Source organism: Ovis aries, chromosome 9, assembly GCF_016772045.2.
Source record: "Ovis aries strain OAR_USU_Benz2616 breed Rambouillet chromosome 9, ARS-UI_Ramb_v3.0, whole genome shotgun sequence".
NCBI classification, from domain to species: Eukaryota; Metazoa; Chordata; class Mammalia; order Artiodactyla; family Bovidae; genus Ovis; species Ovis aries.
In genome coordinates, this window is record NC_056062.1 from 86548190 (window position 1) to 86558907 (window position 10718).

The following is a 10718-nucleotide window of genomic DNA, read 5'->3' on the forward strand; positions in this document are numbered from 1 at the left end:
AGACCTGGGTTCAATCGCTGGGTCGGGAGGATCCCCTGGAGAAGGAAATGGCAACCCACTCCAGTACCCTTGCCTGGAAAATCCCATGGACAGAAGAGCCTGGTAGGTTAAGGTCCATGGGGGCGCAAAGAGTCGGACAAGACTGAGTAACTTCACTTTCACTTTCACAGAGGGGGCAGGCTTGTGGTTGTAGGAGTTGAGGCATAGTGGCTTAGGGACAAAACGGTAAGAGGCAACAGACCAGAGGTTCCATAAGTGGAGTGGAGATTTGATCCAGGGGATATGTTTGTAGCTTTAGGAGAAGGATGGTAAGGGTTTGAGCTCAAATGGTCTGCAGGGCTAACCCCCAAAGTGGCAAACATTGTACCTGGATGCCCAATCACCCTTGAAGGTTTGCCACCAACTGATGGACTTCTCGCAGGCATTGTGTGCCTGTCACCCACCCTAGTGGGTCAACGGAGAGGTGCTGTTGTCACACATGTAGGAAACATAGACTATAAAGGCCTGAATCTCTACAGGGATTGGAAACTATACAGTATTTCCTTCCCAAGGTCAAGCCATTTTCTAGTTTTCCCACCAGAAAATTGCAGAGGCAACACTGTGTGCCCGGACAGGGCTCACGAAAAGAGCATCCTTTCTTGAAATAGAAAGCTGATGACCTACCCAATACTTTGCAAACAATGGCATAGATGGAGGGAGGAGCTGAAGGACAGGAGAAAAAAGCAACGGGAAGAACGTACTAAAGAATCAATCCCCTTCATAAATGCCTGACCTGTGCCCACAGTTTTAATTGGCCTGATCCTTGACACAAGGGAGATTAAGGACAGAACCCTCACCCACTTGGGCAACAGCTACCAGAACACAGTGGATAGTGGTGTAACAGGAGGGAAAGGGGCAGGGCACAACTTTTGAAAGAATGACATAGCCCAAGGACATAACACAAACCAATTAGAATTAAATGTGTTGAAGATGGCAGACAAGTAAACTTTGACTAGACCTTGATCTGCATTCAGCAAGCTAAATGACATACCCAGAGGCTCCATGACAGTTTCAAAGCACTGCCAAAAGACCAAGGAGTGGGCAGTGGCCCAATTTCAGGAAATTTCTACGCTTTCCCCAAAATAGTTGGAATGACCCTCCCACTCATTCAGTTCAGTCGCTCAGTCGTGTCTGACTCTTTGCAACCCCATGAATCGCAGCATGCCAGGCCTCCCTGTCCATCAACAACTCCCGAAGTTCACTCAGACTCACGTCCTTCGAGTCAGTGATGCCATCCAGCCATCTCATCCTCGGTCGTCCCCTTCTCCTCCTGCCCCCAATCCCTCCCAGCATCAGAGTCTTTTCCAATGAGTCAACTCTTCGCATGAGGTGGCCAAAGTACTGAAGTTTCAGCGTTAGCATCATTCCTTCCAAAGAAATCCCAGGGCTGATCTCCTTCAGAATGGACTGGTTGGATCTCCTGGCAGTCCAAGGGACTCTCAAGAGTCTTCTCCAACACCACAGTTCAAAAGCATCAATTCTTTGGCGCTCAGCCTTCTTCACATCCATACATGCCCACAGGAAAAACCATAGCAAAGTAATGTCAGCAAAGTAATGTCTCTGCTTTTGAATATGCTATCTAGGTTGGTCACAACTTTTCTTCCAAGGAGTAAGCATCTTTTAATTTCATGGCTGCAGTCACCATCTGCAGTGATTTTGGAGCCCAAAAAAATAATGTCTGACACGGTTTCCACTGTTTCCCCATCTATTTCCCATCAAGTGATGGGAGCAGATGCCATGATCTTCATTTTCTGAATGTTGAGCTTTAAGCCAAATTTTTCACTCTTCACTTTCACTTTCATCAAGAGGCTTTTTAGTTCCTCTTCACTTTCTGCCATAAGGGTGGTGTCATCTTCATATCTGAGGTTATCGATATTTCTCCCGGCAATCTTGATTCCAGCTTGTGTTTCTTCCAGTCCAGCATTTCTCATGATGTACTCTGCATATAAGTTAAATAAGCAGGGTGACAATATACAGCCTTGACGTACTCCTTTTCCTATTTGGAACCAGTCTGTTGTTCCATGTCCAGTTCTAACTGTTGCTTCCTGACCTACATACAGATTCCAGCATATAAAATTACCCAGCCCACATACACACCGAGGAAACCAGAATTGAAAGAGACACATGTACCCCAATGTTCATCGCAGCACTGTTTATAATAGCCAGGACATGGAAACAACCTAGATGTCCATCAGCAGATGAATGGATAAGAAAGCTGTGGTACATATACACAATGGAGTATTACTCAGCCATTAAAAAGAATTCATTTGAATCAGTTCTGATGAAATGGATGAAACTGGAGCCAATTATACAGAGTGAAGTAAGCCAGAAAGAAAAACACCAATACAGTATACTAACACATATATATGGAATTTAGGAAGATAGCAATGACGACCCTGTATGCAAGACAGGGAAAGAGACACAGATGTGTATAACGGACTTTTGGACTCAGAGGGAGAGGGAGAGGGTGGGAGGATTTGGGAGAATGACATTCTAACACGTATACTATCATGTGAATTGAATCGCCAGTCTATGTCTGACGCAGGATGCAGCATGCTTGGGGCTGGTGCATGGGGATGACCCAGAGAGATGTTTTGGGGAGGGAGGTGGGAGGGCGGTTCATGTTTGGGAATGCATGTAAGAATTAAAGATTTTAAAATTTAAAAAAAAAAAAAAGACAAAAAAAAAAAAAAAGAATTCAACACGGTAAAAAAAAAAAAAAAAAAAAATTACCCAGCCCATAAAAACTAACCATGCCACGTTTCATAGCCACCTTACTCACCCTTTGCAATAGCCCACACTCTGTGGAGTGTGCTTCTCTCTGAATCTGAACAAATCCACTTCTTACCTATTACTTTGTCTCTCACTGAATTCTCTTGGCAATGAGACATCAAGAACCTAAGTCTCATTAGACCCTGAAACCAGGTACCAAGGGTTTTGGCTGTATTCGAGTCCCTGAAAGGTTGTTGCAGAGCCGTGAAAGATGCCAGGATTCTTGGCCTTCAGAGAAGAAGAATTCAATCCAGGGCCAGTGGTGAGGCTTGATCGCTCAGAGCTTTTGTGTAATAGTTTTATTAAAGTATAGAAGAGATAGAGAAAGCTTCTGACATAGACATAAGAAGGGGGCAGAAAGAGTGCCTCTCTGCTAGCCTTTAGCCAGATGCTATATAGCTACTAGCAGTCGACTAATTAGAGAAAGGAAATGTTTCAGAATTCAGAGAATGGCACCAGGCCCCTCAACCACAACATGCCCACTTGCAGTTTGTTCAAGGAAACAAGAAAAGAGAGATTGTAATGGAATTAACATTTTGTTAGCCATATGTCCTTCCAGCCATAGGGGCGAAGACCTCCTACCTTAAACGGAAGTTTTCTGGATTCTGAGACTGAGCCGTGTAAGCTTTCTGCCATGTTTGTTTTGCTGTGCCAGTTTCCAGCACGCTGGGCTTCTTGTCACTTCCATGCACTGGGTTTCTGTCGTGTTCTCCTTCCACCTTGACAGATTTTGCTGAGTTGGGCTTCTGCTGTGCTTGGCCTCTGCCTCACTGGGGCCAAGCTGAGGTAACTTCAGCCAAGTTAGACCTGAGTCACAGCACCAGCTACGTCGGGAGAGTGTGTAATTTCCTCGGTTCTGTCTCTCCACAACAAAGATTTGAAATGGTGGACCAGTGTTACAGCTTGGTTACAGCTCAGAATTTTATTTGGTAAACAGAGGACAGTACACCCTCAAGGCATGAGGGTGGGCTGACCCCAAAGGAGAGGCCTCAACCCATCATGCATCCCTCTTTTTATACACTTTGTCTCCACATCACCCCCCACCCTGCCTCTCCCTCCCCAACCCTGAGCCTGCCCTACGCAAATTAGGGCTAGCCAGGAAGGGGGCATGTTTATTTTTCACCCGAGGTTCTTGCTTTGGTCCTCAGATACATCCTTTATTCCCTTTTTGTGGGCTTTTCCCTTTCTTTGTCTTTTAGCTACTACCATTTTGGGCTCTTTTCTCTATTCTACCTACCTAATAAAGGGACTCTATGTCTTTAAAAAATGAAATCACAGTTAATGCAAATATTTGTTGCAGCATTTACTGGTGTTTGTAACTCAGGTTAGATGGAGCATTTAGTGAGGTCAAGGACTTCAGAATTATCTTAAGTAGGTCAGATAGTCACCAAGAAAATCATTTTTGCTCAAGGCCACAGTCTGTACTCGTACACTAGACGTCTATTTAGCAATGTATACTATCTATCACAAAAACACCAGACCAAGCAGAGTCACAAAATTACAGAATTGAAGAGTTGGGAAGGGTCACAGAAATGATCAAATCAAAATGCCCCCCGTTCTCACAGCCTGCTATTGGACTTCTACATCCTTTCCTGCTAAACTGTAACCCCCATGAGGACAGAGACTGCCTTTTTCACCATCATAGCCCCCTGAATAATATGTGGTCAGTAAATATTTTTGAGCAAGCAAATGGGTATTCTTGTGGGGGAGATTGTGCCAGCTATATCCAGTAGTGGCGCTAGTAGAAAAGAATCTGCCTGGCAATGCAGGAGACATAAGAGACATGAGTTTGATCCCTGGGTTGGGAAGGACCCCTGGAGAAGGGAATGGCAACCCACTTTAGCATTTTTGCCTGGAGAATCTCATGGACAGAGGAACCTGGTGGGCTATACTCCATAGAATCTCAAAGAGATGGACACTACTGAAGCAATTTAGCAAGCATGCAAGCTTTCATTAAAAGTGGGAAGTTCAGAGTCTTCCCATTTGCATAGTGAACTGGAGTCACTGTAGCTGAATATGAAAGGAGATAGGGTAATTTAGTACCATGAAATGGGAAATGCATTTTAATTACCCCAGGCATTTTCTTTTTGCAAACGAATTGCTTCTGTTTTTATGACAATATGAGATCATGAATCCATTCACCTTAACGGTGGTTAATAAGGCCTATAAAGCAAGTAATAAAAATGCTTTGTTTGCAGTGCTGTTTTTAGAAACTCCTGTCTTATGGAAAAATCATCTCATTATTGAAAGCTTTTTAGTCATTTAAGAATCCTGGAAATGAAAGGATTCCCATGAACTTAAGAACATCCTTCATACCTTAATTAAGGAATCGAAGTATTTGAAGACAGAGGTAAGAATTATTTATAAATTTACTTCAAATCTATATAAACTATACTTTTTTTTTTTTTTTTGCTGGTACCATAAAGTAGAATTTAATCTGGAAATGGCTGAAAATAGTCTGAAAAAAGACACTGTATGTACAATGAGGTAACAGTCTGAGACAATAGACCAATAATAATTTCAAGGAAAAATATTTTCTGTTGAATGATATTTCTTCCATTAAATATATATATATACATGAAATCACTCAGTCATGTCTGACTCTTTGCAACCCCATGGACTGTAGCCTACCAGGCTCCTCAGTCCATGGAATCTTTCAGGCAAGAGTACTGGAGTGGGTTGCCATTTCCTTCTCCAGGGGATCTTCCCAACCCAGAGATTGAACCTCTGTCTCCCGCATTATAGGCAGATGATTTACTGTCTGAGCCACCAGGGAAGCCCATTAAATACATATATATGATTTTTTAAAAATCTCACCTTAGAAAATGAAAAGGTAAAATTTAAGAATAGTGAATGCAAATTAAGGGAAGACTAATAACTTAGTTTTGCAATTAGATTAGCACAAAATTTTAAGGCAATGCATTTGCATTTAAAGGCAATGCAGTAGCTAATGAGGCTAAGTATGAATTGCTACAAGTTGAGAAAAATAATCTGGAAATATGTATTAAAATTTAAAGTATGTACACTTCTGAACTAGCAGTACTAGTTTTTGGGACTCTGTCCTGCTGTAACAAAAAATACATGTATTGGAAATTCTCTGGCAGTCCAGTGGTTAGGCCTTGGAGCTTTCACTGTGGGAAACCAAGTTCAAATCCTGGTACCCTGGTTGAGAAACTAAGATCCCACAAAGTGAAAAATGTCAGTTGCTCAGTGGTGTCCAACTCTTTGTGACCCCTGTGGACTGTAGCCAGCCAGGCTCCTCTGTCCATGGAATTCTCCAGGCAAGAATACTGGAGTGGGTAGCCATTCCCTTCTCCAGGGGATCTTCCTGACCCAAGAATTAAACCCAGGTATCCCACACTGCAGACAGATTTTTTTTTTTTTTTTTTACCGTTTAAGCCACCTGCAAGCTGAGGGCCAAAATACAAACAAAACAACAACAACAAAAATACATGTACCTAAGATAAATGGATAAAGGTGTATGTTACATTGTTATAGCATTGTTTGATGCTGCAAAAGAAAAGAAAAAAGGAAAAAAAAACTAGAAATAAATTGAATGTCTATAATTATAGTTAATCAAAAAAATATTTGACTATAAAAATTATGTTAGGTTTTGACTTAATACTGGAGGGATGCTTTGATTTAATAATTAAAAGTTATGGAGTAATATGAAGAATATAGTCTCTTTTCTGTGAAACCAATTTTTAAATAAAAACCATATGTGCATATTTGTGTGTTTATAGAAGCATGGAGCTTGTAATATTGATTGCCCAAGGTAGTGGCAGTACTAAGAGGTGATTTAAAAGGGAGCTTTAGAGCTCCATAATCTACATTACTTCCTCAAAAGCCACTCTACATATACATAAAAAAAAAAAAGGAAAGTGCTTCCCTGTTAGTTCAGTGGTAAATAATCTGCCTGCCAATGCAGGAGACATGGGTTCCAACCCTGATTCAGGAAGATCCCACATGCTGAGGAGCAGCAAAGCCTGTACACCACGACTGCATAGCCACAACTACTGACACCACGGGCTGCAACTACTGAAGCCCAGCGCCCTAGAGGCCATGCTCTTCAATAGAGAAGCCACTGCAAGGAGAACCCCACGCACAGCAAGGAGAGGGCAGCCTGTGAAGCAAGGAAGACCCAGCACAGTCCAAAAAAAAAAAAAAATTAATGTATTTTAAAAAGAAAAAGAGCTAAACAGTGTGTTCCTGGTATTTGCACACAGCTCCAAGAAAAGTCACCTGTTCTTTTCTGCTGCTACTGTTAAGTCACTTCAGTCGTGTCCGACTCTTAGCGACCCCATGGACTGCAGCCTACCCGGCTCCTCCATCCATGGGATTTCCCAGGCAAGAGTACTGGAGTTGGGTGCCATTGCCTTCTCCAAATCTGTGTGACTTGAAGAAAATTAGTCCTTTTGTTATGTAATTTCTGAACCTAATGAAATCACTACACCTAAACAATGCTGCATGGAAATTCTGAAGTCTTCTTAGCTTCGACAAAGTGAAATGGAAAAGAGACAGTTTTTTCATATACACCTTTTTTTGTTTTAAAAAAATTAAGTTACCATGTAATATTTTCAAAACTTGACATGATATTCTAAAAATGTTGTGGTGAAACTAATTAGGAATTTATATCACTGTGTGTTGAGCAGGGGAAGCGGGGAAGGAGTGCTCAGGAGGAAACTATTCAGTGTTCAGGAGTAAACTGTTCAGTGTTCAGGAGGAGTGTTCAGTTGTTAATTACCAAAAGTAATAGAAATGTTAGTGGTCTTTTAATTGGTTTGTTCATGTTCCTTCGTTTTTTCCCCCAGTATTTTTTTTCTTTCTCTCTGAACTGTACCCAAAGTCTAGACATGCTTAGCTGTTAGGACTAGAAAGGGTCAAAGTTCTTCCTCAAATCATTCTATAGTCAATTCTTTTTCACATTCTCTTTGAAGTTTATCCTCCAGCATTGGTTTCCAAATTCACATACTATACTTTTTCATATAAAGTACCTGTTGCTAATATAGTGGCAAACTAGATTTAGGATTAGTCTTCCAGAAATTATGAATTTGCCCAAGCTATTGGTCTTTCATTTCCATGACCATTTCTCCTTACAACCAAAGTGCCCACCATGGAACAAAGTTTTCTCTGTGCCTACTATCTAAGAAAAGTTACAAAATTTAAGCTTCAACTCTCATGCAAGCAAATTGGGAAGATTATGCATACATAGTATCTTGTGAATAACCCCAATATATCTATTATATCATGTGTGTGTGCATGTGACTGTATCCCCATAAATGTAAGCGTCAATAAGTCAGGGATCACGTCTTTTATTTCATCTTTTTCCAGTGTCTAGCAGAGTGCTTGACGTAAGTACTAATAAATGTTCATTGGATACATAAAAGTATAAACAAATGAACATTTAATGATTGCCTACTTAGTCTAAGAATACTGATAGCTCAGTTGGTAAAGAATCTGCCTGCAAAGCAGGAGACCCCAGTTCAGTTGCTTGGTTGGGCAGATCTGCTGGAGAAGGGATAGGCTACCCATTTCAGTATTCTTGGGCTTCCTTTGTGGATCAGCTGGTAAAGAATCCACCTGCAATGTGGGAGACCTGGATTCGATCCCTGGGTTTGGAAGATCCCCTGGAGAAGGGAAAGGCTACCCACTCCAGTATTGTGGCCTGGAGAATTCCATGGACTGTATAGTCCATGGGGTTGCAAAGAGTCGGACACGACTGAGTGACTGAACTGAACTGAACTGAATCAGACACTTAAGATACATCTTCAGTGGATCTCAACTTTTAAAATATTCAAAACCAAATACTTTAGAAGTCTTTCAGTTCAGTTCAGTCGCTCAGCTGTGTCCAACTCTTTGAGACCCCATGGACTGCAGTACGCCAGGCCTCCCTGTCATCACCAACTCCCGGAGTTCACCCAAACTCATGTCCATTGAGTTGGTGATGCCATCCAACCTTCTCATCCTCTGTCATCCCCTTCTCCTCCCACCTTCAATCTTTCCCAGCATCAGGGTCTTTTCAAAAGAGTCAGTTCTTTGCATCAGGTGGCCAAAGTATTGGAGTTTTAGCTTTCACATCACTCCTTCCAATGAATGTTCAGGACTGATTTCCTTCAGGATGGACTGGTTGGATCTCCTTGCAGTCCAAGGGACCCTTCAAGAGACTTCTAAAACACCACAGTTCAAAAACATCAATTCTAAAACACTCAGCTTTCTTTATAGTCCAACTCTCACATTGATACATGACTACTGGAAAAACCATAGCTTTGACTAGATGGACCTTTCTTGGCAAAGTGGTGTCTCTGCTCTTTAATAAGCTGTCTAGGTTAGTCATAACTTTTCTTCCAAGGAGCAAGTGGTTTTTAATTTAGTTTAATTTTAATTTAGTTTAATTTAATTTTGGATTCCCCTGAAATAAAGTCTGTCACTGTTTCCATTGTTTCCCCATCTTTTTGTCATGAAGTGATGGGACCAGATGCCATGATTGTAGTATTCTGAATGCTGAGTTTTAAGCCAGCTTTTTCATTCTCCTCTTTCACTTTTATCAAGAGGCTTTTTAGTGCCTCTTCACTTTCTGCCATAAGGGTGGTGTAATCTGCATATCTGAGGTTATTGATATTTCTCCCCACAATCTTGATTCCAGCTTGTGCTTCTTCCAGCCCAGCATTTCTCATGATGTACTCTGCATATAAGTTAAATAAGCAGGGTGACAATATACAGCCTTGATGGACTCCTTTTCCTATTTGGAAGCAGTCTGTTGTTCCATATCCAGTTCTAACTGTTGCTTTTGACCTGCATACAGTCTGTAAGTAAATAATAAATCATCATTTATTATATTAAAATACATAACATGTTCAGTTAGATTTTTTTTCCCCCCAATTCTCATGGTAACTTCCAAAAATGTTTGAAAATTTCTTTAACAGAACTTGCTTGGCATAGCAAAAAGGAGAGATATGGTGTTCCAGCCACTGAGCAGGCAGGGCCTTGGCTCTTAAGCTCACCTAGGTATGGTTTCTCTTTCTTTAGTATGCTAAATCTTTCTATACCCAAAGAAGGTAAACCATAGTATCTCTAAAGATAACTTCCTTCTCTTTACATTTTATGATTTTATAGTTTAAATTCTGTCACTTTTCAATTATAATTCTACTTCAAGTTGAAAAAAAAATCATCCTGCTTTCTCATGTTGGCAAGGCTTGTTTATATAAATGATGAGATGGTGATTGCAGCCATGAAATTAAAAGACGCTTACTCCTTGGAAGGAAAGTTATGACCAAATTAGGTAGCATATTCAAAAGCAGACACATTACTTTGCCAACAAAGGTCCATCTAGTCAAGGCTATGGTTTTTCCAGTGGTCACCTATGGATTCGAAAGTTGGACGTGAAGAAAGCTGAGCGCCGAAGAATTGATGCTTTTGAACTGTGGTGTTGGAGAAGACTCTTGAGAGTCCCATGGACTGCAAGGAGATCCAACCAGTCCATTCTAAAGGAGATCAGCCCTGGGTGTTCTTTGGAAGGACTGATGCTAAAGCTGAAACTCCAGTACTTTGGCCACCACATGCGAAGAGTTGACTCATTGGAAAAGACTCTGATGCTGGGAGGGATTGGGAGCAGGAGGAGAAGGGGACGACAGAGGATGAGATGATTGGATGGCATCACCGACTCGATGGACATGAGTTTGAGTGAACTCCGGGAGTTGGTGATGGACAGGGAGGCCTGGCGTGCTGCGATTCATGGGGTTGCAAAGAGTCGGACACAACTGAGCTACTGAACTGAACTGAACTGAAAATACTCATGTGATGGTCCTCAACAAGCACAAAATAGAGTAGCTATTGATATCAATAGTTCATTGCATATGTTCATCACATTAATCTAATATTTGTTAAACTTTCACCTGACTTTGTTCAAA